The 27,313-nt window shown below is 38.1% G+C and overlaps 1 protein-coding gene across 8 annotated transcripts in view; it reads left to right on the top strand.

The window, feature by feature from the left end:
* Positions 1 to 27,313, top strand: part of HIVEP2 (HIVEP zinc finger 2) — a 194,424-nt gene that overhangs the window by 88,117 nt on the left and 78,994 nt on the right. For all 8 annotated transcript variants that reach the window (XM_054490309.2, XM_063666671.1, XM_063666670.1 and 5 more), the window contains one exon: positions 20,999 to 21,111. The gene's annotated coding sequence lies outside the window, so the exon portion shown is untranslated. The remainder of the gene's footprint in view (positions 1 to 20,998; positions 21,112 to 27,313) is intronic.

The raw sequence follows: 27,313 nt of genomic DNA, 5'->3' as shown, positions 1-27,313 counted from the left end.
ACGTCTGGGATCTTGATGCTTTATGTCACTGTTAGTCCCCCAGCCTTCATCAGTGAGGGCTGTTTCCCAAGCCTGGGCTGAGATACTCTTTTAGGGGGAGCAGCCTCTCTTCCCCCAACCACCTGTCACCCTAGGTCAGCTGCAGCATCCCTGCTGGGGACCATGCATAGCTGGGCCATCAGGAAGCCAATGGTGGGGGATAGCTGCCTGGGGCAACACTGGGCCATAGATAAGTTCCCAGACCCAAGACCCGACCCCAGCCCCTCCTAGACAGCAGCCCGCAGCCCCGTGGCTTCCCCCCTCCCGCGGGAGAAGCCACACAAGTCTGAACAAGGGGAGTCCCCGTGTGGAAAGAACAAATCCGACCTAAAATTAAACCTGGAGCTTTAATATAAAAAAATGCTCATGATTAGGTGTTTACAGCATCTAATCTTCAACAATTAAAAAGAAAAATGTGTGGGTGGGGTAAAAAATAGCAATACCCACACTCTGAAGTTTTTGAGAAAAACAGGAAACTAGTCTTTTTTAACCAGTGATGCCCAGAACTGGTTATTGCAAAGAGGGTTGTTTTTCTAATGCAGTGTGGTCAGCGCAGCTGCACCCGAAGTAGAATTCTGCTCATGATGCAGCCGTCTGTGGATTTCTTTAGCTGACAAACCTATAGACAGGCAGGCATAATGATCAGTTCTAACCTGGTCATTATGGCCGGATGGTGCTTGGAAAACAATTTGCACAAGTCCTGAAACCCCGTGAGAACATACAAAATAAGAGCATTTGGCGAATATGCAGTTATTTCCGGGAGTTGTGAATGACTTAGATCTAGGGGCTATACAATAGCTTATTGTAGAAGAACTGTTTGAATTCTCTTTTTATTTGGATTTTTTTTTAAGTTGACAGACAACATCTGATGGCAAATGACATTTTTTTTTTTTTTTCCAATTTGCTCATGAACTCAAGCTTCACTTTCTGACAGTGTTTTAGATGTTTTTACCTTTTTATTTTTGGCATTTGCTGGTTGGTGACAGTGAAGTCATGATTTTAAAATTGGGGTTACAGAGATGTTGTTTCCTGGCCACAGAGTCTCACAAATGCACTATCACCACTACGTTTCTGAACAACATGAGAAAAATGATCATAGAAGAGACCATTTGGGCAACACCTGACTAGATTTTTGTCCTTTTGAATAACGTAGAATGCTTCAGAACCCACTTGAAGTACAGTAATCCCCTTTATCTGCATTGTACCTTACACGGAAGACCAGGTTGGTCTCGGACCAGTCACTGAGGTTTCCCCTCCACTTCCTGCTGTGGGCTCAGTGTCTTTGGGGAGCCCCTGCTAACCAGAAGTCTCCCTCACAGGTCATTTCTTTGTGTCATCTTTCTAAGGATAAAAAGGGGCATTAGACTTTTGAAAGTTGAGTAATATAACCTAGATTTCATTGCTGATTGAATTTTATGGTCTCCAAGCAAGCATTTGGTTTGTGCATTGAAGGCTTTACGCTTGTCTGTTTGTATCAGACTTTACAGTTATCTCTTTAATAAGTAAATTACTCACGCTTCTCTTTTGTGAAGCTTGTTTTCAGTGCTTGATCCAGGCAGTGTGCCTGGGCTTAGCAAGGCCCCCTCTCCAACTGACTGCTGAGGCAGTTCCAAGAAAGGTAGTCATTGCTGCTATTGATTTCTGTAGCACATCGGTCATGTTAGAATTATTTGCAGTGAGAAGGGGGTCAGCTCCTTGCATATGCCTTTTAGTTTCACCACCAATGTATTGTACATTGAAGTCTTCAGTATCTTTGAGTCTTCAGTATCTTGGGGGCAGTGACCCAAGCAAGTCAAAGGAGATTCTTTTCACTTTTTTCTCTGGGAATGGCTTGGGGAAAATCCTGGATATTAAAGTGGTGCAGTACGTGGAACTGGGAGACATAAATTCTCCTTTTTTTTTTTTTTTTAACCCCTTGCTGTCTGATTTTTAGTGAAAAGCGATGCAGTTACCTGCCATTTCCCCCTTACCAGGATGTGGTAAAAAGTAATGAGATAATGGTTGTCAAGTGTTGTCAAATACTGAAGACAGATATTTTATAAAGTGCCAGCTTTTACTGAAAACAAACAAACCAAAAAACAACAAAACCAGCAAACAAGCATAATTTATCAGAAGGTCTCAAATTTCAGACACATTAACATCCTGGTGTTTCAGTTGGGAAAACATAGCCCTGTGAGGTTGTGATAATGTTGAAATGGCAGTAATAAGAAATGGATTTTATTACTTTCACTTCTTATATATGCCTCCACCATAGTGTATTTTTAATAAGTTTGCATACTGAGATTTTGGAAATCTGTGGATACAAATATAATTTTACACTTTCATACCGGTAAAGCCTGAGTCTAACTTTGACACTCTTCCTTTTAAATGGCTCACTTAAGCATATGAACAGAAGCACAGCATAAAAAACTCAGTGGGGAGACTCAGGAAAACAGATTCCTTTCTTATTGTACATCCATGAACAAAACCTATTTCAGTAGATACTTCAGTATAGTTGAGAGGTTCCCCAGAACTAATTTGGGTTTCTACCACATGGTTATTAATACATTAAGTATTTGCCCATTAAAATTAAAGGCTCCTCAAATTCATACTGTTTGTGTCCATTTTGTTTTTGTTTGTGTTTTATTATAACACAAAGACAGTTTAAAACACCCCGTACTCTTCTTCTTCTGTCTTTCCTAATGAGAAGATGGTGCTCTGGGGATGATGGTTATTTGTACAGAAGGTTGTAGCGGAAGAGGCCAGTGTGGAATGATGAGTCCTTTCCCTGCTGTGCACACACAAAGATTGGTCCCTCATCTTCACAGTCAGCATTTCTCATGTGGCCTGGAGCTCAATGGAGACTTCGCCTATCAAGCTTGGGGCCAGCTTTCACCTGTGTTCAAAAAAGTTGCTCTTGTGGGTGAACTTACCACGTGGGTGGTTCATCTACTGTAGCCCACAGACACTCCATGTGATTGGGACCCTTAATGAAGCGGGTTTCATAAGCTCCCTCTTACCTACCTTCTTTGGAGCCGATTCCCTTCTCTTTACCTTTTGGGAAGAAAACCAGCATGGTGGTGAGAACTGAAAGTGAAGTTGGAGATGACTAAGCCAAACTTTTTCTGCTTTTAGTTGAGGAAAAAAAGGACCAGAAAGAAGTTACTTAATGTTCCTTGCCCGAGTCATAGAGTCATTTGTGGTGGAGTGGACCTGAAAGCTGTGCCTGCTTTCATTCTTTTTCCTACATCCAGCCCAGCAGGACTTTTCCCTGGGGGAGATTATTGCTTTAATACTGGGTGGCTGTGAGCATTTCAGGAACGTGTGCACGTTCCTGGGTTGTCATTTGATGCTTGGGGAGGAATACAGCTGCTGTTTATGGAAAAGCTTAAGAAGCAGGATGTGGCATTGGTGGCAGGGTTCACATTCACAGAGGAGTTTGTGCAGTGCCTTCCCTGGAAAATTTCAGTTACATTCAGGTGATACCAAGTTCATCCCGTACCCTTTCTGCCAACCTCCTAAAGTTCGGCTGTCTTGATTGGACATCTTCAATTAAAAAACAAATGTCACACTTTGTAATTCTGAAGAATACTATGGGTTTTTTTGTAGAATTTCTCTTGTTTGAGCATGATCTTCACGATGAAGTTTGAGTAATACAGTTAGTCTAAAGGATTTTTGTTATAATCACTTGCTTAAACATCAGGAGCGCAGTGACATGTACCAAAAAGTTATTGCAGCAGAGTTACAGTGTTACCGGTTTTCTTAGCTCCAGCATGGTTAGGCATTTGAGGCCAGATAAGTCTTTGTTGTGGGCAACTATCCTGTGCATTGTAGAATACTTACCAGCATCCGTGGCCTCTACCCACCAGAGTACAATAGCATACCCCTTCCCACTCCCAGTCTTGGCAACCAGAAAGAACTCCCAGACATTGCCTAGTGTCTCTTAAGGGAGCAGAATCACCCTAATTGAGAACCACCACAGGCTAACAATAAATCTGAGGGGGATTGCACAGCCACCAGCCTGAACCGGGTTTTTATGAACAACACAGAGCTTGAATTTAAGAAACCAGAGTAAGAAACAAAGACTGAGAACATTATGTGACTAAACAGTGAATATTCCCAGTCAGTGACAGAGTGAATGGCAACCCCAACCAGGGAATTCCCCGGTTGCCTTGTGGTAGGAATTCCGTTCTCTTCCTCAATTCTCTTGCCCTCAATTCTAGGACACTCCCTTTTCAAAGGCTGCTCTAGCTTCTGATTCACTTATTTTCCCTGCCCTCTTTTCTTTTCCATTCTTCTGCCATCTCTGCTGCTACCAATGCCTGGACCACCACTGCTGCCCTGACAAAAGACAAGAGCCACTGAGATTCTTCCTACTGATGCCCCTGGCCCATCTGTGTCTTGCTGTTCTTACTTTGTTATTTACCTCTTAGGGTTTCACCTGGACTTTTGTGGTCCTTGTAGGAAAAGGCAGTTTCATATCCTATTGACTCAATTTCTCAGTGTGACTATTTGACAAGAAGCTATGCCATCTAAGACGGGTAGGTTCTATGTTGCTCTTATTACATTGCCTTAGGCGAATTCTAAATCAGGTTATACAGGCTTTTGAAGGGTGGCCTTGCATGCCAACCAGTATTTATGACACTGGTTCTAGAGGGAAACACATTCCAAATTTCAAATAGTAAGCTTAAAAGTGAACTGTTAGAATATGATTCATTTTAAGTAGGAACTATTCTGGGAGCCGGAAGAACAGGTGCTAGCACCTGTTACAAGTGAGTTCTTATCGAAACCACAGGGAGACCCTCTGGGTAGCCAGCTTAGAGTCCCCCCTCTACTGGGAGTGTAACTTCTCACACTAAGCCCCAGGCTCAGAGGGTAGACAAGCTAGATTAGCTAGGGTTTGCTTCTCTGATGTGGAAAAAAAAATAGATATCTGGTAATTTCCTTGGATTCCTTTTGGACATGATCTTGTGTACAAATCTGTGCCAAATGAACTTAGTCTGCCAAGAGAGGAAAAGAAAAATACCTACTCTGTGGATCTAGCTACCAACTGAAGGAAGTCAATAAGAAAATAACTGGAATCTTAGCAGGTTCTAGAAAAAGTAAGAAAAGAGGTATATGTTGTACAAGTATGCAATTAAACTAAGAGAAGTTTAGAGTAATTAAAAGATAAGCACAAAAATACCTCACTTTCTGCATCAAATGACAAATATTTATATCAAATTTTTCAAAGATAGGAATGTTTATCATCTTAGACTAGGAAAGATAAAACACAGAAGACTCTAATACTTAGAGGGTTTTCCAGTTCTGAGTATCTTATGTATTTTTCCCCTGTTACTCTAAATTTGTCAAACTGCACAAATTGATTCATTAGATTGAGTGTTAAGTCTACCTAAGCTAGAATGTGATAGTGATGGGCCAGTGACTTCTTTGGAGAAGTCTCTAAAACATCTATGCTGATGAGTTTTGAAACTGGGTTCAGGGTGTCCTAAGACATCTGGGAGTTGTTGATCTGTGGTGGATTTAAGAATTACTCTATATTTCAGATCATGATAGGAGGGATACTTAGTTCCCAAGTTTTAAAGAATTTAGAAGAGTGCTGCCTTTCTCAAATATTGTTATATAATTGATTATACAGCATGCCTTTTGTTATGAGGTCTACACAGTAATAATCTATTTCCAATGTCTGACCTTCACTAGCCCCTGAGCTCCATGAAGACAAGAATCATGGCTTATGGGAATGCACAATTGTTTGTTGAATAAATAATTGAATAAATGAGAGAAAAAAGAGTTTATTGTGAGCATTTTATTAAAAAAAGCAAAATGCTACTTCTTGATAGAAAGATTAGAGTCATTTCCCAATAATAAAGTTAAAACAAAATTTAAAATAATATAATGTACTGAAGTTTTAAGTTTGGTGGGAAATCTTTGGCTTTAAGAAGGAAGAAATAGACTATACTTTTTAAAGATAGAAAGCATGGCATGCCCTCCAAAATTAACTTAGTGGAACATGGTATGTAAAGTCTCCCAAACCCATCAATTTTAGCCTTACTTTATAGCAATAAACACTTTTTATTGCCAAAGTAAATTAGGACAATGATGTGGGTAAAATAATACTCTTGAGCTGGATAAGAAAGACTTTGATTTTGTTGCCAAATTTAAAGCAATGACCTTCGTTCTAAGTGTGAAAACAGCGTATTGTTGTATGAAGACATGAGTGAACCCCACTGAAACTCTTCCACCGTGAGGTTCTGTCATACCAGCTCAAATAGTGAGTAATCAGGAATGGTTCAATACATTAAACATTCTTTTGGCATGGTGATCCTTTTATCAGGTCAGCATCATTATGACTAGAACTGAAAATTGAGTGCCAGTCATGGCAGGATATTTAGACTTCTTTCAACCCATGAATCTTTTTACATTGCCGCTGTGTCTATTTTCAAGCGGGATGGTTCAGACTCAGGCTTAAAGGATTAAAAAACTCTCTCCAGCACTTACGGTGAGGCTGTAGACAAGTTCCTGAGCCTTTCGGGGCTTCAAGTCCTCTGTAAGCTAGGGTAATAATTGTACCTGCCTCATAAAAGATTAAATGGGAAAATACTCAGTAAATGTTGCTTATTTTTATTTTTCTCTGTGATGATTGTTTCAAACTCCATTACCATTTCTAGATCTTTCATTTCCTTAAGGTTTTCAGTAGTCAGCCCAAACTTTTAACATTCCTCTTTGTGGAGATCATAGCAGCCTAAAGAGTCTTGTTTGCCAAAACTATTTGCTACATCTTGTAGATAAATTAAATCATGCTTGGGGTGTATGTGTGTGTCTATATATAAAAGAGCCTCAACCCTGAGTCTTACCACAGTGAAAGCAGGTGGACCCCACTCTTGGCTACGAGCCAAATCCTATTACTAGGCGTTATTGATTCCAGGCTGGCTACAGTTGCTTCCTCTTGTTGTTGCTTTTCCTTCTCACCTCTTAAGGGGGTTGGAAAACTCTAAATTCAACTTATGAAAGAATATGAAAGTGCTTCTATTATTTGTATATTTCCCAGAAACTAACCTTATAGAAGTCATTTCCTAAGTTATAAAGAAACTCTTTTTTTTCCTGAATTTTTCATCACATGAATAAAACTGGGTTTTCCATTATGATCATACAACACAAACCACCAGACTGTAAAACTAACATTTTTCAGTTGGGTTTCTTGCTTACTATTTTCAAAGTGACTGTTTTCTTGTCCTGCGACAGTGTTCAGGGTGAGAACCACGGTGAGGTATGACCCCAGATGGAGCAGGATGAATTAGTCATTATGTGCTAGGAGCTTGAGCAGTCAGTGAATTCTTTCAGGGAGCTTCTTCAGAAATTCTCGGTGGACCTACTGGTAACTTGTAATTGTCAGGCTTAGGAATTCCTTTCCATCTAGATATCTGAATAAAATGTTTAAAAGTTTCTCAAACAGAGTAGTTTGGGCAGCCTCTTTGTCATAATCATTTTCTTTCTTGCACAATTTAAACTTAGTTTTGATTTTTTCAGTGGAAGTTGTTATTGCATTGATTTTAAATCTGTTTCACAATAAGAGATTTAAGTGGATGATCCCTAAAGCTTTGTTCAGCTTGAAAATTATATGGTCAAAGTTTATCTTTTAGTAGTTTCATTTTCAAGATTTCCCCACAGTGTTATGTGATTCCTTATTGATTTATTCGACAGAAGAACAGCATATTCCTTCAATTAAAGACTCCCCAAATCATTATATCATCATTAGCAGTCAATTGCTAAGAATTTGAACTTTTATATTAACACAATCAAGTCATAATTATCTCTCCACTGTGGCCAAAATTTAATCCAGTAAAATATTGTTAGGACATTGTATTTTTTTTCAGGGCCATAGCTGTTAAAGGTCTCTCAACTAGAAAAATTTAAATATGCTCCAATCCCTTCCATCTTGAAAACAAGCAAACAATAAAACCTATAATCCTGATGGCTTTTCTAGCTACTACTTTACCTGTCTCGACTGCTTCACAGTTTCGACCACCTGCTTTCACAAGGAACATTTATAACCTCTTAATTTTGAAATTCAGTGACACCTTTTGGGTCTTTGACTTAGTTGACCTGATTTGTGTCTGACTCTGCTTATCATTTAATTTTTTCGCCACTTGGTTTTGTGATGCTGTGGCCTAGTAGGCCTGTCTCTGTTCTCAGCCCCTTCGCACACTTCCTAGTCTTTGAGGCTTTTCCCAAACTTCAACCCTTAAGCCACTCTCTGTAGCTTTTCAGACTGTTTTACAGAAGCCCTGGCCCACTCTGGGCCAGGCGCGGCAGCTCATATCTGTAATCCTAGCACTTTGGGAGGCCAAGGCAAGCAGATCACTTGAGCCCAGGAGTTTGAGACCAGCCTGGGCAACATAGTGAAACCCTGTCTCTACAAAAAAATACAAAAACATTAGCCAGGTGTGGCAGCACACACCTGTGGTCCCAGCTGCTCAGGAGGCTGAGGTGGGAGGATGGCTTAAGCCTGGGAGGTCGAGGCTGCAATGAGCCTTGATCGTGCCACTGCACTGCAGCCTGGGTGATAGAGCAAGACCCTGTCTCAAATAAATAAATAAATAAATAATCACTCTAGCTGCTAATGATGCTAATAGTCTTCCATACTAGTTCACATATTCCCATGGATTCTACAGTTCACATATTCCCATGGATTCTGCATCTATGTATCCAAATGTCTACTTGGACATTTCTACCCAGTTGTTTCTAAGGCACCTCAAACTTAGTTTGCTCTAAAACCGAATATATTTCCTCTCAACTTGGTTTTCCTCTTTTCCACCTCACAAATGTCTACTGATTACTGAAGATCCACTGCAAGTGTCTCCACTGTCAGAGCTTCCTTAATAACTAGTCTCTTTCCTGTGGACTGTATGGTAATTTGTACTACAGCACTTTTCATACTTCCTCCAAGCCCGGTATTCTTTAAGATCATAAAACGCATTTGTGTACCTTTGCATACAGCCCAGTGCCTGGTGTGTGATAGGTGCATGGTAAATGATTGTTGAATAGGTTAATAGATGACATAAATAGCAAATTATAGATAATGAAATAGGAAAAAATATATTTCACCAGGTAGAAAAGTGTATAAGTGGTTAGATATTAAAAATATACTTTTTAGAGTGTTATAGAAAATAAAACGATCAGTCTTAGTGATTGGATGTAGCCTCTGGGACCTTAGACGTGAAGAGAAGCCTCTAGTTCCTTTCACAGACTTGAGGTTGAACTGGTGCTTTCACTTGATTTAAATAGAGATCAGTTCATGGAATGGCAGCAGCAGTTATTTGGGTGACTTTTCCAGCTATTTCAAAAGCATCAGAATGGACAGAGCAGAGCCCAATTATTTGTTTCAGATTTTTTTTTTTTTTGAGACAGCGTTTGGATCTGTTGCCCAGGCTGGAGTGCAGTGGCACAATCACAGCTCACTGCAATCTTAACTTCCTGCATGCAAGCAATCCTCCCACCTCAGCCACCTGAGTATCTGGGACTGCAGGTGCACCATGCCCCAGTTGAATTTTTTTTTAATTTTTATTTTTTAGAGACAGAGTCTCAATATGTTGCTCAAGCTGGTCTTGAACTCCTGGGCTCAGACAGTCTTCCCACCTTGGCTTCCCAAAGTGCTGAGATTACAGATGTGAGCTACCATGCCCAGCCTTTAGGAAAATATTCAGGTACAATTCTTTCCTAAACATACTTCCTCCCTATTTCTTCTACACTTCCAAATACAGCTATGTGTGTCAGGAAAAGAGGATATGAATGCTTTCATTTACTTAAGCAGTAAAAAATAATGATTTCATTTACAGAAGTGATACCTTCCCCCACCCCACATCCATAGATAAGACTGTATTTGTGTGCTAATCATACCCACTTAAAGTTCTCTCTAAATCCACTAATATTAAGTTCGTTCTTGGTGCGGTAGCTTCATCACAGTTCATTGATGTTAACATTAGAAAAAGTTTGTTATTGGAATCCTTATGTTATTAGGATTAGCCTCTAACTAAATGGAACAGGTATCTGGTTACCATGGGATAATCCTTTGTTAATGTTAAATGTAAGAAGTCTTAGCAGTGAAGACTGATTTGTGACAGTCCTATATTTAGGATTAAGTTGTCTGCACTGTGATGCTGAACCATTGCAGAATTATGTTATATAACTGTGTTTCCTTTTGACTTTCATAAAAATAAGAAACATGTTTCCTGAGGTCATCTTACATTGAGCAAAAATGTTAAATACATGAATAAAAATTCCACTTGGCTTTTTTTTAATATTAGTAGACTTCACATAGATTTGTAGTCTTGATATATTTTGTAGTCTTATACTGGTTCGGTAGTCTTTTATGAAGAACAACAAACAAAACATCCTGTTTTTATAATGTTCAGCACAAATCCCAGTGGAATTATTACAGAAATAGCTGAAGTTCTTCCTATATCAGTTAGCAGTGGTTTAATTTTCATTATTTATTGTTACTCTTCAAAGTCATTTTTCGACATGTGACTATAACAAAATTGATTTTGTCATCAGGCACCGAAGTCCTGCTAAGTGTTAATTGCCCAGGGTTTTTATAAGGAGTTTGGAGATAACTCAAGGCCCACTACCATAGCAGCAGTGACCATTTTAAATCGCAAATATGTGTAAAACTCTTAAACTCTTTTTGGTCTTTTTTTTTCTGACATTTCATGGCTTCATATTTTGGAGACTTGGTGGGATTACTTTAAGTGTTTGCTTATGTTAAAATAAGGGAAAACCGAATAGAAAAGATGTTTTTAAAGGGTTGTAATATGGCTTTAGGACTGGTGAAAGAGCCAGAATGATGATTTGGAAGCTGAAAATAGCTCTATGTTTTATGCGATCAAGTAAAACTCTGTACCTTGGCATTCCCCGCACCAGATTAGCGAGGAGTTGGAAGTGATTCCACCCCCAACATGCCGTTATGGATGACACGCTGGGCTATGACAAACTGCTGGCTTAATGGAGCATGGGCTGCTGGGAGTATAACCCTGAGGTACAGGGTGGATTAGAGTTGAGTGACCTCAACTCATATTCATTTCCTCTGAAAGGAAAACTGACCAGTCCTCTCTGTTCTAATGAGCATGTTTACAGCATGGCTTCTCAAAGCGGGACCAGTCGCTTCAGGGGCAGAAGTGCACCACATTTCTGTTTGGTGCCAGCTTTACCTGCGTAGCCTTCGCAGCACCTCATCCTGGTCCTTAAGAATTGCCGATTAAGACCACAGAACAGAGGGAGATGGATATTTCTTTTACACTCTTACAGGTTTTTTTTTTCCTTAGTTTGTTTTTGATGTGTTGTTTTGCAAAACGCTGTGAAATAAGTGAGGACATAAGATGATTACTGGACTATTTCTGTTGAGCAAGTGGATAAACCTCTCCTGGTAGAAGAACCAGAACCTCATCAGCCCAAGAGGCTGAGTCATCTTTGTGACTGAGAGGTTCATGCTTCACCTTAAGTCCTTGGTACCTAAAATGGGACTGTATGATGTGCCCTGTGAAATCAATAAAACTGTCAGGTTATAATTAACGTGTGGTGCTACTCTAATTAAACAGAATGGATGGGAAATATCTGGGAGGATAGTAGCAATGGAACAATGATGTTTGCATTTAAATGATCTTAATTACTCCTTAGATTTAATGCCCTATTAAGGGGACCGGGAGAATGTCACATCTCACTTAGCTGTATTGTGTTAGACAGTGGCCGCTGGCCGGGAAGGACCAGAGTGCATTAAGCTTGCATTGTGGTGTCTGCCTTTGCAGACAGAAGGTTTGGGAATGTATATTCTTTTCTTTTTTCTTTTTTTTTCTTCAAAGGGAATTAAATCACAGCCCTGACAGGAGAGGGTAAAATCTCTGAGAAGACCTCCCCAGTGCTTGGAATTTACAGACTCTACCACGTCCCAGTTTGCTATTGTCCTAAGGCAACACACTCCCCTGCCGCTCTCAGGCGTCTTTGGCGGCTGGCCAGCCTCCCAGGGCCTCTGGCTTTGATGTGTGGTGCAGGCTGTCCTCAGGCCAGGCTGTTGTTGCTGTGGCCTGGACTTCGCTCACACTGGATGCCAGGAGGGATGTCCTGTCTGCAATATACATTTCGACAGCCTGACAGTCCTAGTGATCGTCCTGCGGCAGGGGGAGCCTGCCTTTGTCTCAGCCACAAGTGGCTGTCCCCAGCCGCTTAGCTTTGCTGTGCTCTTTTTTGGTGTCTGCAGAAGACGAGTTTGCACCCAGCTTGTTGTCCGGAGGAGGGCCTCTCTGCCTGGGGAAGACAGCAGCTCTGCCAGGGCGCTGTCAATCTGAAGAGCCTCCTCGGCAGGGCTCTGGGGAACCAACCCGGCAAGTTGAACAGCTTCCTCTGGGGACATTACATCGACCTTCATTTGATCTAAGCCTGGCAGCCTGGTTAGTGAGGACATCAATTCTGGCTCGGGAAATCTTCCTTAACTGAACCTTTGTTTCCACCATGGTCCCAGTCTTGTAGTTAGAAGTCTGTGCTGTTGCAAATTTAACTCTGTAACTTCTGGTAATATCCATGTGTAATTCTAAAAGCAGGTGACACATAAACACAGATGATTATAGTGATAGGTACCAAGGGAGAAAAAATGGAACTACGCCTAATAATTAGTCAAAAGACATACATATATATACACACACACACACACTTTGAAGAGAGAAAGACAGAGAGGGAGGGAGAGAGAACTTATTGTTGATTAATTGTTTTCAGAAGAGCCACTTCAATTCCAATAAGAATCACCTCAGAGAACTGAAAGTAAACCATATCTGCTTCTAGTGTCTAAGACACACCTTGCACTGTGCCTTAATAGGATTACTAGTATTTCCCACAGAGGAGGAAGTCTTGCTTCTATTCTTGCAAAACCACTCCCCCAAATCTGTCTCTTCACCAACAGTTATTTGTTTGTACTAAGTTTCATGATGTCCCAAGATTTTTGTTTGTTTTTGCTGTTTTCTTAATGTAAATTTTTTCATAATGAGAACACGTTACATTTTTGACAACCTAGCGTGAAAAATCTTATCAGCTCTTTTCTGTAGTAGATGCAGCGTGCAGCCTGCAAAGACCCCATGTCCGGGTTAGGCCAGGACACCTGAACAGGACCAGGATAGAAAGGAGAAGAGATTTGTAGAAGACACACTTCATGGTCTCACTAGGGTGTGCCTGTTTGCGTTTTGTTTATTGTCTTTGCAACCATTCATATCTGTTTGTTGTTTTTGCAACCATTCATAAATAGCAGTAATTTAGCATTCTCATATTAATGTTTTTTTTTCTTGTCACTAGTGAGTGTTTGCATGTGTGTGTGCATTGGATTGACGGGAGGGAAGGTGACTCTGTTGGTACATCCTGAATACTAGGATCTTACTCAGCCCAGTCGCAGTGTTACAGGTATCTTGTAACATTCAAGCCTTGATGCTTTGAAATGGCAGTTTTGCCGTAATTCATTGCCTAAATTCTGACTTCCTTACTAAGAACAGGAAGCATAGTGAAGTTTGGTAGGACAGAAACATACCTCGGACAGTAACTGTGGCTAAACCATAGTCATGGCATTTAACATTAATATGAAACATAAGATTTGTAAGTCTTCCAAATACCATTTCTTAATGCTTACAATAAGATGACGAATTTCATAGTTCCCAAGATGAAAAGATGGAAATAGAACTCAGTGAGATTGCTGACCTGACTTAGGAGAGCTAAAATATTAGGTTTCTCTTTCAAATACTTCCCTCTTGCAGCTTGCAAGTACGCTCATCCCTCTGCAATTCTCTTCATTAAAAAAAAAAAAAGTTTAGAGATTGAATGTTTATGTTTGTATTGACCTGTGGAATCCTCAGTTGCTTTTCTGTTGAATCCATTGTGCAATACCCAACATATTGTGGGTTGGTAGGAAAAACTCTTTAAGATTAAAAAAAAACACGTAAGGTATAATTCATTAATAATTTCATTCTGTTTCTGGATATGTTTTCTTCCCATTGTCAGCCAGTGTGGGAGGAAAGAGAAGAATGGAAGAATATTGCTGGAGTTGAGGGTGTTGTGTGGGTATGTGCCATCCGAAAGTATGTTACAGGAGAAAAAAATTATTTTTATAATAAAAGTAAAATTCAAGTACTCGAAGTAACAGAAGATTATTAAATCTATTGTAGTGAAAAGTTATGATTCTAATGCTCTAAAAGTCTTAATCATTAAAGACATATATTAACCAAAGGCATACATGTGCATAAATATATGTACAAAAATGGTAATTTTGTGCTCCCAGGCTCAAACCTAAAATGTCATTCATAACACTATTGCTGCTGCCAATGGAGAAAATTTGCATAAGACTAAGGCAAAACTACCCATTCTTTCCTGTCCTGGAATAGAATTATAATTTCCAAACTGACAAATTTTAAACAAGGCCAGAGTTTCCTTTCACCTGGTTCAAAGTGAATTCTGATTAAAAGCTTCCAATGATAATATCTATAGCCACAAAGCAGGCTCACCGTAGCTTTCTCTTGTGGGAACTCTAGGCTCTCCCTTCTAGAATTGCCCTTAGTGGTGGGCTGCTCTTTCTTTCTCCACATCCACCCCTTCCCTTAACTTGGGGCTGCACACGTCCAGCTTGCTCTATGAAGCCATTTGCGACCACTCTAGTCCCTACAGAACTCTTCCTGTTTGCAACTCCTATTATCCTTAGAGTCTTTTTCACACATTTAGCTTTTATTTTTTTAAAATATACTTTTTTTCTGTATTAGCTCAGGTCACCTGTTATGTACTTTATTATAACAACTGGCACAGGTACCTAGTAAGTGTTCTTAATTGGTTGATTGTGATTTCTGGTGTCTGGCTATTAGGAAACTATTGTTACAGACTACAGTCTTGCTTCTCAAAGTGTAGACCAGCGAACTTATCACCTGGGAACTTTGGGGTTCCATGTAGACTTTCGGAATCAGAACCCATATTTTTAACAAGCTCCCCTGGTGACTAATCTACATGTGAAAATATTATAAAGCACTGCTGAGGAAGGTCCCTCTCTTGGGAAAGGGTAGAGGCCCTATAGACATTCAGCTTTCCCTTCGTACAAGTGTTTTCCTGTTGTGATTTAGGTATCTGGTCGTAGCAGACAACAGCTTGCTCTTACTGTAACTATGATGTTGTCAGTTTCATCTTTACACAGAATGAATCATGTTTAAATGTGGCCAGGGGGCTCTGTCTGAGGTCATCAGGACTGTTATTTGTATTCTGATTCAAGACAACCACCAGATCCTAATCACTAATATCTCTTTAAATGGCCTTTAAAAAAAAATCTTATACTAAGAAGCAGAAAGTACGATTTCCTTTTCCTTAGTTACTTTTTTTTTCACTTAAAGTGCTTACACCCACTCAGCTTGCTATTTTGAACTCTGGGAAAGAAAATTTGTGGGCATCTTGCAGTCTTTCAGGAAACAAGGCTTAAATTAAATATTTGCCACATTTTCTACGTGGTTCTTCAGGAAAGTGGAGAAGCACATCACTCCTTCTTTCACTCAACTTGACAAACTTGACACATAGTGTGACTTTCAAAGTGTGGATGGCAAACAGTTTCAGTTCTTATTTGCCTATCTACACACAGACGTTCAGGTCTTTTTTTTTCTTCCCATTTTTTCTTTTTGTCCTTCTCTTCCCTTTCAGTACAGAGTCTAGAATTCTTCATGTACCATATCGGTTATGTAAACCGTAAGATTCCTTGAGAGTACCTAGCTTTGTGAAATCAAGGAAGATAACACGTGGATTTAGTTAACATGCACAACAAAATTTAGACTATTTTCAGTCAAACTTAGGTTTAACATATTTATAATTTTAAGTGATTTATATTTCTGCACTTTTTCTCTATCTTTGAACTCAAAACTGTTTCACAGATAGCAGAAAAAAGAGACAATGGTGGGTGGAAGGGAAGGAGGAGGGCTCTAGCTAACTGAAGCCATTCAGCTGTGTTTTAAAGGAACTCAGGGCTTTGTCATGTGAATATTCTAAGGAATAGAATGGTTTCATGGGATATTATTTTGTGGTGGTGATATTGTTTACATGCAGTTTTAATTTCATTTTGGTCAAGGAAATGAAGATATTTTATTTAAGATAGGATTTTAAGTACTTGTCTTCTATTTAATCAGCATTTTCCCGCATGTAAAGGAAGTGATTTAGGGAACCTTGTGAGGAATTAACACAATTTAATTGCTGGACATGAAGAATGAAATATTTCCAAGCAAGTGAAATGGAAATGAGGAAAGACAGAGAATCAGGAGACTTGCAGAATATAAATGTCTATTGAATATAAATGTTAAAACGTCGTATATGTAGAGATTCATAATAATATGCTTTTTTTTAAACATGGGACAACAAAATGTTGAAAAGATGCATATGTATATAATTCAACTCAATTTTAATCAGACTGCTAATGGGAATATTCTGAGTATGACTGAATATGGAGGGCAAACAGTACACTTAATTAAATAATATAATCTGAAAAAATGGGTGAAAATTTCCCACATATACTCGTGCAGAAAAGAAAATATCAATGAACATTTGAAAAAAGAAAATGAAGAGTAGATTCTAGCTCTACCATGGATTTGAACATACTACGAAACAACAGTGATTAAAACTAACACACACACACTAAGTTCATGTGATTATGCACATGAAAACGACCTAACACAATGCCAGTCACATCATACTGGCAGTCTGAACAAAAGTTCCATTTTAAATATGTGGATCGATGTAACTAAATGGTGAGCCCAGAAATAGACATATTATAATACAACATAATAAAGCAAGCTTATAGAAAGATGTGTAAGGAAGGAAAACTTAGTAAATAGTATTATGGATAATTTGGAATTGGTCAGAACTATTTGAATACGTACTTTATGCTATGGATCTAGATATATGCCAGATATATTAAATGGTTAAAACAAATTTACAGGAAAAAATGTATAAAAAATTAATATATATTACATAAAGGGTCATTTAAGTTCATAAGAAGAACTATGACCTAAAGGTAGTCAAATTATATGAGTAGATACATTTTATATTAGAGGTGAAAGACAATAAAATAATTTTTAAATACAAGAATAATTATGGTCACCATTAAAATAAAAATAACACCCTTAAATACCATATTACATTAAATAAGCCTCTGAAAAGAAATTTTAATTACATGCAATGGTGAGGAAGTTTGGTGAAAGTAGAATGCACATCTACTGCTGGTGGCTTTGCAGATAATTTCAATCTCTTGAAATCAATATGGCCATAAATATGAAGTCCATTATAAACATATTTTTGCCTTTCAACTTGATAGTCCTATTTTTGATAATATTCTAAGAAAAAACAGTATTGGTGGTACTGAAAATGAGTGAGAACATTTGAAATGTTGCAACATATAAGAATGATGAAGGAAATGACTTTATGTTAGCTTTATGGAATATCATATGGCTAGTAAAAATGAAAACTGAATTTCATGGAAGTAATATACTTATGAAATGTTAAATTAAAAAATCAGAATACACAATTATATGGGCATTATGAGGACACCTCTGTGAAAATATGCTTACATGGGGACAAATAATAGATTAAAATTTTTAAAAATGAAAAGAATTGTGTTTGGGTGACGGGATAAATGGTGTTTTTCTGGTTAAAAATGTCATCAATGTTGTTAAGTGTTTATAACGAAAAATAATATTAATATAAATAAATAAAGATAGCTGTACTAATTAGCCACAAGGGGAGGGCTTTTCAAGTGTCACTTTGAAACCCTACAACATAGTTAAGATGTCTTGGGCATATAACTTGTCAAGGTATTCTTGATTTCCCTATTTTAACTGGCTACTTCTCCACTGGGTTTGTGAAGAGACAAGTTCATTGTAACCATGATGAAGGGGGTACTCTGGAGCCCGTGGTATTTGAGGTCTGTTCTCTCTCACTCTGAACTCATTACTCTCCCCTTTTCCTTCCCATCCTAAGCTGATAAGCAAGTTTAACACAGTTACTGTTCAGTAAACTCCTGCTAGCCATGATTGAATTTTTGCCTATGAGAGGCACAGTGGCTCTACGATGCAAAGGGGAAAACAGTAGAATAGTAGTCAGGAAAACTGCTTCTAGTTGCATGACCTTGTGCAAGTGACCTTCTGGGCTTCAGTTTCATTGTCAATGAAAGGAGAGTGTTTGATGACTATTAAGAGTTATTTAGGTCTATAGAGACATTATGATTCACAGGCTTACTCTAGAGTGTGGTTGCTACTCTAGAGGGCTCCTCAAAAAGCTCATTTACTGTGATCAGTATTGCAACAGTATGGTCAATTCAACTGCTCCCAGGGAGTGTCCTGGTGAACTCGGGGAGCATGGTTCCTGTGTACTACTCCCGGTAGACCACTCAGCTAGAGAAAGTCACTCAAGCCCAGCATTGTGTGTACATCTGATTTATTACATGCAAATAACTGAAACAAACCAATTGGTGACAAGCATGATCAAATATTAGCTAATGATAAATTGCTCCATTGTTTAGACCATGTAACATATAACTGAAATACAAAGGTCAGATGTACTTAGATTTTCTGATAGAGCCGAAAAACACTAAAAGTCCCTCCCCCAACCCCCAGCCCCTGCCCAGGTTGGTAAGGCAGGCAATAAAAACAAATTAAAAGTAAGGAAGTTTAGATTCAGTGACTTTCATCAGGTTATAAAATTATTTGAGGTGTTGCACTGCTATGTGGTGTAGCGATTGTAGGCCATTTACCATCGTGTGTTTATTTTCCTTTCATTATATGTGGTTATTTTTAAGGAAGTGAACATTTGTAAGTAAATGTTATATTGTGGTTTGTACGCGAGGCTTACCTGTTGTACAGGCAACAGATCTGCTTCTTCTGGGCTAATCAGTACAGTCATTTAGCTGAATCATCCATATGGGTGACTAATATATTTTGTACTTAGTGCTTTTGAACTTTGATATGAGGTGCCCATTACTACCACTTTTAGGTACTCTGTGGGAACACTGAAAAATTCCTAAGTAGATTGAAGTCACTGACCACTTAGACAACCAGTTAGAAACGAGAGCATAGTTGCTGCAATACAGGTGAAAAACCTTTTAACATATTGCTTAATGACTGGTTGTCTTAGGAAATGTAAGACCTCTTTTGAGGCAAGAATTACATAATTTTAGAAAACAATACCCTACCTAAGAAATGAAGAGGGACTGAAAAAGACTTTTGTGTAAGTCAGTTTTACATTGTACATCGAGAAATCAATGAGAAAGGATTTTTAAGAATCTTGAAGTTTGTCTTGCATCTTGAAAGGAGTGCCCTACCTCTTTCTTGGAAAGTGACTAACAGAAAGAAAAGTTATGCTAGCTTCTGCACGAAACTGTCCTGGGAAGTATTGAGAAGTGATATTATGAAGCTAGCTACCAAATATTATTTGGGAGAGGCTTTGTAACTTTTGCATAAAATGTTAGGAAAAGTACCGAAATATTTTCGCCGCTCTAGATATTCACATGCGAAAAATGTGTGTGTTGGATCATTTTGCAGTTCATTGTTTAGGTGATTGTGTTTGTTGATTCAGTGTAATTTTAAATAACCAAACCATTTGACATTTGTCTTGTCGTGTTTATGGCAAGAACCCTGGAATAAAGATTATTTATCTCTGTTAATGAAGAAGTCTTTTGAGACCATGTCCAAATGAGTTTCCTAAATAATTGTTTCTTGAATAGCAGTAAGACTAGAATCTAGACACAGGCTTTCTTGAAAGTGAAAACATATTTCCCATGACTACGTGGATTTCTAGTTAGTATGTATAGTTACTGCTATTTGTCTTCTCTATTGTTAGCAACATCTTTTGTTCTTTTCTGGAGCAACTACCTTCTAATACTAGTGGATAACATCTGTTTCAACCTTTATTTTTTAATACTGAGATTATCAATTAATTTTGTTAATGTGGTTAGTGGGTTTGGGGGAGTGGCAGTGCATGGCTAATTCCAAATTGCACAATAAAAAAATCTCGTGCTTATGGCTTTGGAATAAGTTTTTGAACTTTCACTTAAATACGATTGTGTTTGATGTTTGGAGACTTTTTGAAATACTAATATGTTTGAACATACTAAGTCTACCCTGGGAAGACCTAATTTGGGAGTAGCTAGAAACTGTCCAATTTTCTATTTCACTCTTCTGCTCAGCCCTGTAGCATTCATTTTAGTCTCTCTCTCTAGTTAATGCTTGCTTTCTCTCAAACTTTCTCTTAGAGCTGAGATAGTAATTTAATGTTTGAAATTCAGGAAAAGTGCTTCTACTGGCAAAGTGAATGGAATAAACTAATATTATTTATAAATAATAATTAAGCTATTTGTGAGTCCTTAGGAGAGTAAACACTTTCTGTGGAGACAAGGTGTAACATTCTCAGAATGATTTGGAAATCCATGCTAGTGAATTATCTCCAAGACTTCTTGACCATTTTTATGTTTAAATGATCTGTCTAGATATTAGTTTCTATTTCTCAACAGAGATTGCATGTAGCTAGGGCTTAATGGCTTTCAGGAACTGTCACCTACAAATTTTCATTGCATCAGTAAATTAGAAGAATCAGTGAGTATAATTCCAAAGCAATAAATTGCATTTTCCCCCATCTCTAATTTTAATGTCTTAACTGACATTATGTAACCATTATTTCCACCTGCCAATAACAAATTCTTCTGTTCTCACACTTTGTTGTATTCTTTTATTGTTTTCTCTATGCTTGAACATTCATTTTACCCCAAACTGGAAAATTTAACTTAATTCCTAGACACTTTTGTTGTTTTATAGCTTTAAGTAGCATAGTAACGTAGGAAAAGATAGTATAATATCATAATACTCTGGATTTGGTTTTTGTGTTATTAATGTATAGATCCTATAATCATGCTCTGGTTTAAATGTAATTCTTTGTTTTTTCTCATTAGGTGGAGCCTTTGAATTTTTTAAAAGACCATAGTAATCAGATCTACTTGAAAAATTAAGTGAATTGATTTGGTTGGAATGCTCTTTTACCGATTCTTTAACATACAGCCACTAGGTAAGTCAAGCCAAGTGCTTTCTATATGGTTTGATTTCAAAGTTATTGGAAAGATTCCTCAGGTACAATCTTAAATGAGCTTTATGTGAAATTTTGACAGTAATTATTTGAGGCTCTTGAAACCTGTGATAGATGTTTTGGATGTTATCTAAATGAAAATATTCATACTTTATTGCATTTCTGAAAATGTCTGATTTTAGCTGAAGATGAGAAAATGTTGTCATTTATAGTTTGAAACCAGATTCTTTTATTTGATGTATTAATGATGATTTGCTTGTTATAATCTTGCAGTAATGTAAAAATATCAGATTTTACTTTGAGTAAGGTTTTTATATGTAGTTTTATTGCATTTTGTCAGATTCACATCTAAGATGTAATGAACATTTGAAGTAAATTAGTATCTTTCTGTATTTTAAACCATTCTCATTTTATAGAAATAATGGTTTCTATAATAAGAATAGAAATCTTAAGGAAGGACTTGATGGATTCAGCTTCCTTGTTGCACTGTGCTGCTGTGGAAAGCTCCTGAGGTTGAGAACACATTAGTTACCAGGAGGAGTTTAGGCTTTTAGTAATTATTGGTGCTGCCAAGACAGAATTTAGTGGGAACAGGACTTTGGCTACTGTTAAAATGTCAGTATAGTAAAGTCTGCTCTGTCAAACAGATTTTTGGCATCAGAAATTTAAATGATACCGATTTTAGGGCTTGGTAATTTTTTAAAAAAATCCAAGCAAACTCATGCTTTAATTAACCCTTTACACAGTAAAGAAAAATTGGAAAAAAAAATTGTATTCCTAATTTAGGTCACAAGATTTGAATTTCTGAAATTCTAAATGTTATTCATGATTCTAAAATTGTACAGCTTGTTACTTAATTTTCCTCCAAATAAACTGGAGCTATTTTAAAACCTGATGAATGATAACGAACAAGAGAGGAAAGTGTCTAATCATCTGGGAAGACAGCTTCTAAACCAAACCCACTAATAGTGTCTGCTTTACCTGTGAACATCTTAAGACAAGATGATGTCAGGTGGTTTTTTAGTGATAGTATTGTAGTTTATGCAGTGCCAACAACTGCCCTAAGCTTTGTCTAAAATAATCTCCCTTTGTCTAAAATAATCTCCACTGTCTAAGAACTTGATTTGCTAGTGTAGCTTTTGAGCATTCAGTGAGTGTAGAAATATCAAATGTGGACATTCCAGAGACCCCTTTTCATTTGGCCTGTAAGGTTCATGGTTCAGTGTTCATTTGCCACCAATAATTTTCATTGTTATGGGCACATGGTGCCGTTTGGAAAAAGTTTTGGGTAATTAAAGGGATATGAGGCAGTTAGAAGAAAAACCCATTAGGAAGACAGATATTTAAAAGTGTGAAAAGCAAGGCCTTAATTTTTTCAATAGCTATAATAAATGTTAGAAGATGAAAATTAATAATCTGAACCACTAACTTAAATGTCTTTGTTTGCCACATTTAATTTTCCATCTACTCCCAAGTTTGGCTTTTACAGTTATTTCCAAAGTATCCTAAGTGTTAAGTGACATTTAAATTGGTGGTACCTAATTTAAATTATGTTCAAGCGACTGTTTTATCAGTGCCTCCTGAGAATGGACATGGCCTGGACATTGAGTGCAGATGGCCTTCTTGCGTATTGCACTGTGAGTTCTGGACTCCTCTGGTTAAGTCTGCTCATTGGGGTCTCTGTGCTTTGAAACAATTGTTTTTCATTAAATAAGGATGCTGCTTAGTTCATAAGGCTCTATGAGGATTAAATACCTGGCAGGTACTAGGAGTTCATAGTAGTGGTTATGATGATGGTGATTAATAGGAGTAATAGTCATTGCAGTCACTGGTTAAATGTAACCAGAATTATATTTCATTTATCGTGTGACTGATTCTTTAGCCTGTCAACATGGTCTTTACTCAAAGAGCTAGGTATATTTTCTCAATTAAATCAAATACTTCTTTTGGTAAGGAAGGACTTCATATGGAATCGGTAAGCATTTTCATGATGCATATGGAATACATAATCAGCAACCTCTTAGTGACTTTATCAATGAACCTGGCCCTATGCATTAGCCCAAATGAGGGTTTTTTTTTTCAATATAACTTTTTTCACAAATAATAAATTTTAAAAATGTGCCCAACTCCTCCCACCACAAATTGGCAGTAAATAGAAACAGTTTGCGAAGTAAGAAAGGAACGTTCTCATCCATAGAATATTCTTCCTTTTATGGTACTTTTTGAAAAGTTAGTACATACAAATTATTATTTTTTTTTATAATAATGTTGCTTTGTATGTCCTGGCATTTTCCTTCAAGCAGTGAATGTTTTTGACTGGTCTTGACATTATTCATTTTTAAGTGATATTAGCTGGAGTCTGGGCTTTTAAACACATGGGTGATCAGATTTGTATGCTGTCACTACATTGGATATATTTATTTAGGAATTATGTAAGTGATATTCCTTCCTAAAAAAAGAAGGTGAAAATGATTAAGACTCTCATAGACTTGAAAATGTTGGGTTAAAGAGCAGTAATTAATTTGCTGATAATTATATAATTGTTGCTGTTAGTAATTTTTGGAGTCAGACATCACTGAAGTCTTACTTTAAATTAGGAAGTCCAAAATACATAATTCTATGTTCTGTGGAAATTGCTATATTTTGTGATTTCCCCAAACCTTTTCTTCATCCGTTTATCTCTCCTTTCTCTTTGATATGCCTCTATATGTTTTTTCTTATTATTACTTATACCAATTAGGAAAATGAAAAGGAAGAAAACCCTTTTGATTCATTCTATTTGGATACATTTTAGCTGGTCTTATAACGATTTGATAAGGGTGCACATTAGATTTGCTATCTGTTATCTCCGGGTGTACTATAACTTCTGCTATCACAGATCATTCAGAGTAGACCTTATAAGTTTCAGTATATTGTGGCCTTCAAAATGTTTCCTATTATACAGGACTTCCTTTTATATTTTTATAGCTCTTCAGATGCATACAAGTCTTCTGTTTGTTTCCTTGTATTTTAAGATAACAGAAGAGGCTATCAGTATTTATGTTTGAGTATTAATATTTACAAACTGATGTGAAAATGTGGACTCTTATGTATGCTCTAGATTTCTTCTGGCCTCCTTACAAAGACTGCCCTTTGTTTTGCTATTCTAGCTTAGGTGAGTGGAGCCTATTACTGTTAGCTTATTTGAGCTACATGGCTTCATTTTTCCAAAATTATTTTCTTATTTTTTCTTATTCATAATTTGACACTTCCTGCTTTGTTTTTCAAGTATTTTACCTGGTTATACCTTCATTCGTTCATGCGTTTAACAACTTTTCATTCACATACTCATCATTCGATCAGTAAGTATTAACTAAACCAGTAGTATGAGCAAATCCCATTTTGTTCCACAAGCATGCTGTAGCCATCTGAAACCCTGACTGAAGGCTTCTTTCATATCGTTTCATAGTATTTCCTTCTGTCTATCCTTCCTGTCTCCTTCAGTTTGCAGTATAGGATGGCTGTGTGAAGGAGCCTCTCATTTTTCACTCTCTATGCAAAACCTACACAGTGGATCTTAGTGACTGATCACATGCCTTGTTTCTATGATGGCATGAATTAATATTTGTGTATTGACTTACTCTCTGTCTACAAATGGCTTCCATGTACATTATCTCATTTGAGGCAATAACTATTATGTAGTTATTACTCACACTTTATTTTGTGTATAAGGGACCGGAGGCTTCGTGGTGGGGGGTTTGGTTTTAGTTGAGTAATTTGCTTAAAGTCACAGCACTAGTGAGTCATAGAACCAGAATCCAACCCTGTTTCTCCCATTTTTGGCTAACATGTCAGTCACTGCCAAGTCACCGGTCTAGTTACCTGGCAGTGTTCAAATGTTGGAGCGTTGTGGATGTGGCCACTATGTTCTTTTTATTATGACTGACATAAAGAAATAGAAGCCAGCCGTATCAAAATTTGGGGGCAGAGTCAAATCTTATAATTTTAGGGAATCTCGAGGTAGTCCAAGGAACAAAATGCTGTAGAAAGATGTGGATTGTAAATTTTCCAGACCTTTGTCAGTTGTCACCTTCTGGAAACTGAAACCTGATGATACCAATTGTTAAGTTTACCCAATCACTTCCCTGATCTGAGAATCTCATGATTTCCAAGCAATATCCCTTATGGATCAAGAATGGCCTCTGGAGTTCTGGTTCCCTTGGCAGTTACAGTTTTCACTATAAATCCTTTAATTGGATATTGGACAAAATCCCCCACATAGAGATCTTTATTTTATGTTTGAATCTGATATCACATTGACGTCTCACCCATTAATTGCCAAAAGAAAAATTCGCTTTCTTAATCACATTTTCTACCTCATCTATTATTTGCATTTTGGGTTAATGCACTTTACTGACGTCAGAGTCTGGTTAATAATTTTATTGTAGTATTACTTCTCTTCATGTTTGAGCTCCTTTGCCCACATCACCCCTTAACAATTTATACTTCTCTCATGCCACTTTTTGTATGCATTTTTGTACTTGCACTTTATAATAAAGTAATTTATGTGAAGTTTTCCTGTCATATGCCTGCACTGTAAATTGCTTGTTTGTGTCTTGTATATTCTTAAAAATGGTGATTGAAAAAATAGTAGACATTTAATAAATATTTGTTGGGTTTAATAAAAATAATTGCTTGTGAGGTTTTTTTTGTCTTTTTTTTTTTTTTTTTTGAGAGAGAGTTTCACTCTTGTTGCCCAGGATGGAGTGCAGTGGCACAATCTTGGCTCACTGCAACCTGTGCCTCCTGGGTTCAAGCGATTCTCCTGCCTCAGCCTCCCTAGTAGCTGGTATACAGGCACCCGCCACCATGCCCAGCTAATTTTTTGTATTTTTAGTAGAGATGGAGTTTCACCATGTTGGCCAGTCTGGTCTTGAACTCCTGACCTCAGGTGATCCGCCCACCTTGGCCTCCCAAAATGCTGTGATTATAGATCTGAGCCACTGCACCTGGCCAAGTTTCTGTTTTAAAATTCACTTTGGGGACTGAAAATCGATACCTGGACACAGGTTTAATTTTATTTGTGAGATGAATCTGCAAGTCTGATACTTATTAAATATCCAGAGCCAGGTCATGAATACAAATTTATGAAGTTTTTAGTGCAAAAATTGCTCTTAAAGTAAAATAGTAACAAACCCCTTCCCCACACAGCAGAACAAACCTAAAAACCCCTACAGTCCCTGACCAGGAGGTCTCATTCTCCTTGTTTTGACTATGGCAACAAAAATAATTGACCTCTGAAAAAATTTAATGAGATAAATTACATGTGGCCTCTGACTATGAGGGATTCCTGTGTGGTGTGAAGGCAAAGCACAGCTCACATTGACTGCAGGACAAAGGGGCGTGGGAAGCCCCAGAAAACCTTTGAGCAGGACAGCGCAGCACTCAGAGCTGCGCTTCAGGGAGATGGGTCAGGCTGGGCCTTGTTGGATGGCGGGTGAGGTGGGGTGGGCGGCAGCAGTCACTGCAAGCACAGAAGCCACTTAGGAGGCACTTCCATGAATTCAAACAAGAGCTGTCATCTCATGTTGTGCCCTGTATGTCCTCCCACACTTACATCACAGATGAAGGCACTGCATCACAGACCTCAGTGGAGACTCGAATCCCAGGTTGAGGAATTTCTTTCTGATTTCCTCCCACATCCCCCTCAGTTCCTTACTTCTCAGGTTTTGCATCATGGTGCCCTTGTGGCTGCGTTCCACTCAAATTGTTTTTCTTAGGATCCTCGACACTTCCACGGTTCACTGCCTCTGAGAATTGTCCCTGAATCCCAGGCATGCAAGGGCACCAGGCCTGGATCTGGCCTTTGGCACTTTGCCATTTGTACCCAGAGTACTTGCCGGTCTCCTGCCTACTTTGTGTGGTGGGAGATCAGACCGGTGTGAGGGTCTGGTTGGAGGGTAGTGATAAGGATTGACAGGCACTGGCTGTATGAAGGAAAGTGTGCAGGACACCAGCGTAGGGGCTGCCTGATTGGGTCTAGGGTGAGCTTGTGTGGATGTGCATGCATTCTGGGGGTGGGGAGCAGGAGGAAGCTGTCAGAGATGACCCCAGGCTTTGACCTTTGGAGTTTGAATATCACTTTTAATAGAAAACATGAGGTAAAGAGAGAAGCTGGTTTGTCTAGTAGTGTGATGAATTTGAT

The sequence above is a fragment of the Pongo pygmaeus genome, chromosome 5 (genome assembly GCF_028885625.2).
Source record: "Pongo pygmaeus isolate AG05252 chromosome 5, NHGRI_mPonPyg2-v2.0_pri, whole genome shotgun sequence".
NCBI lineage: Eukaryota > Metazoa > Chordata > Mammalia > Primates > Hominidae > Pongo > Pongo pygmaeus.
This window is presented reverse-complemented; position numbering and strand designations above follow the sequence as displayed.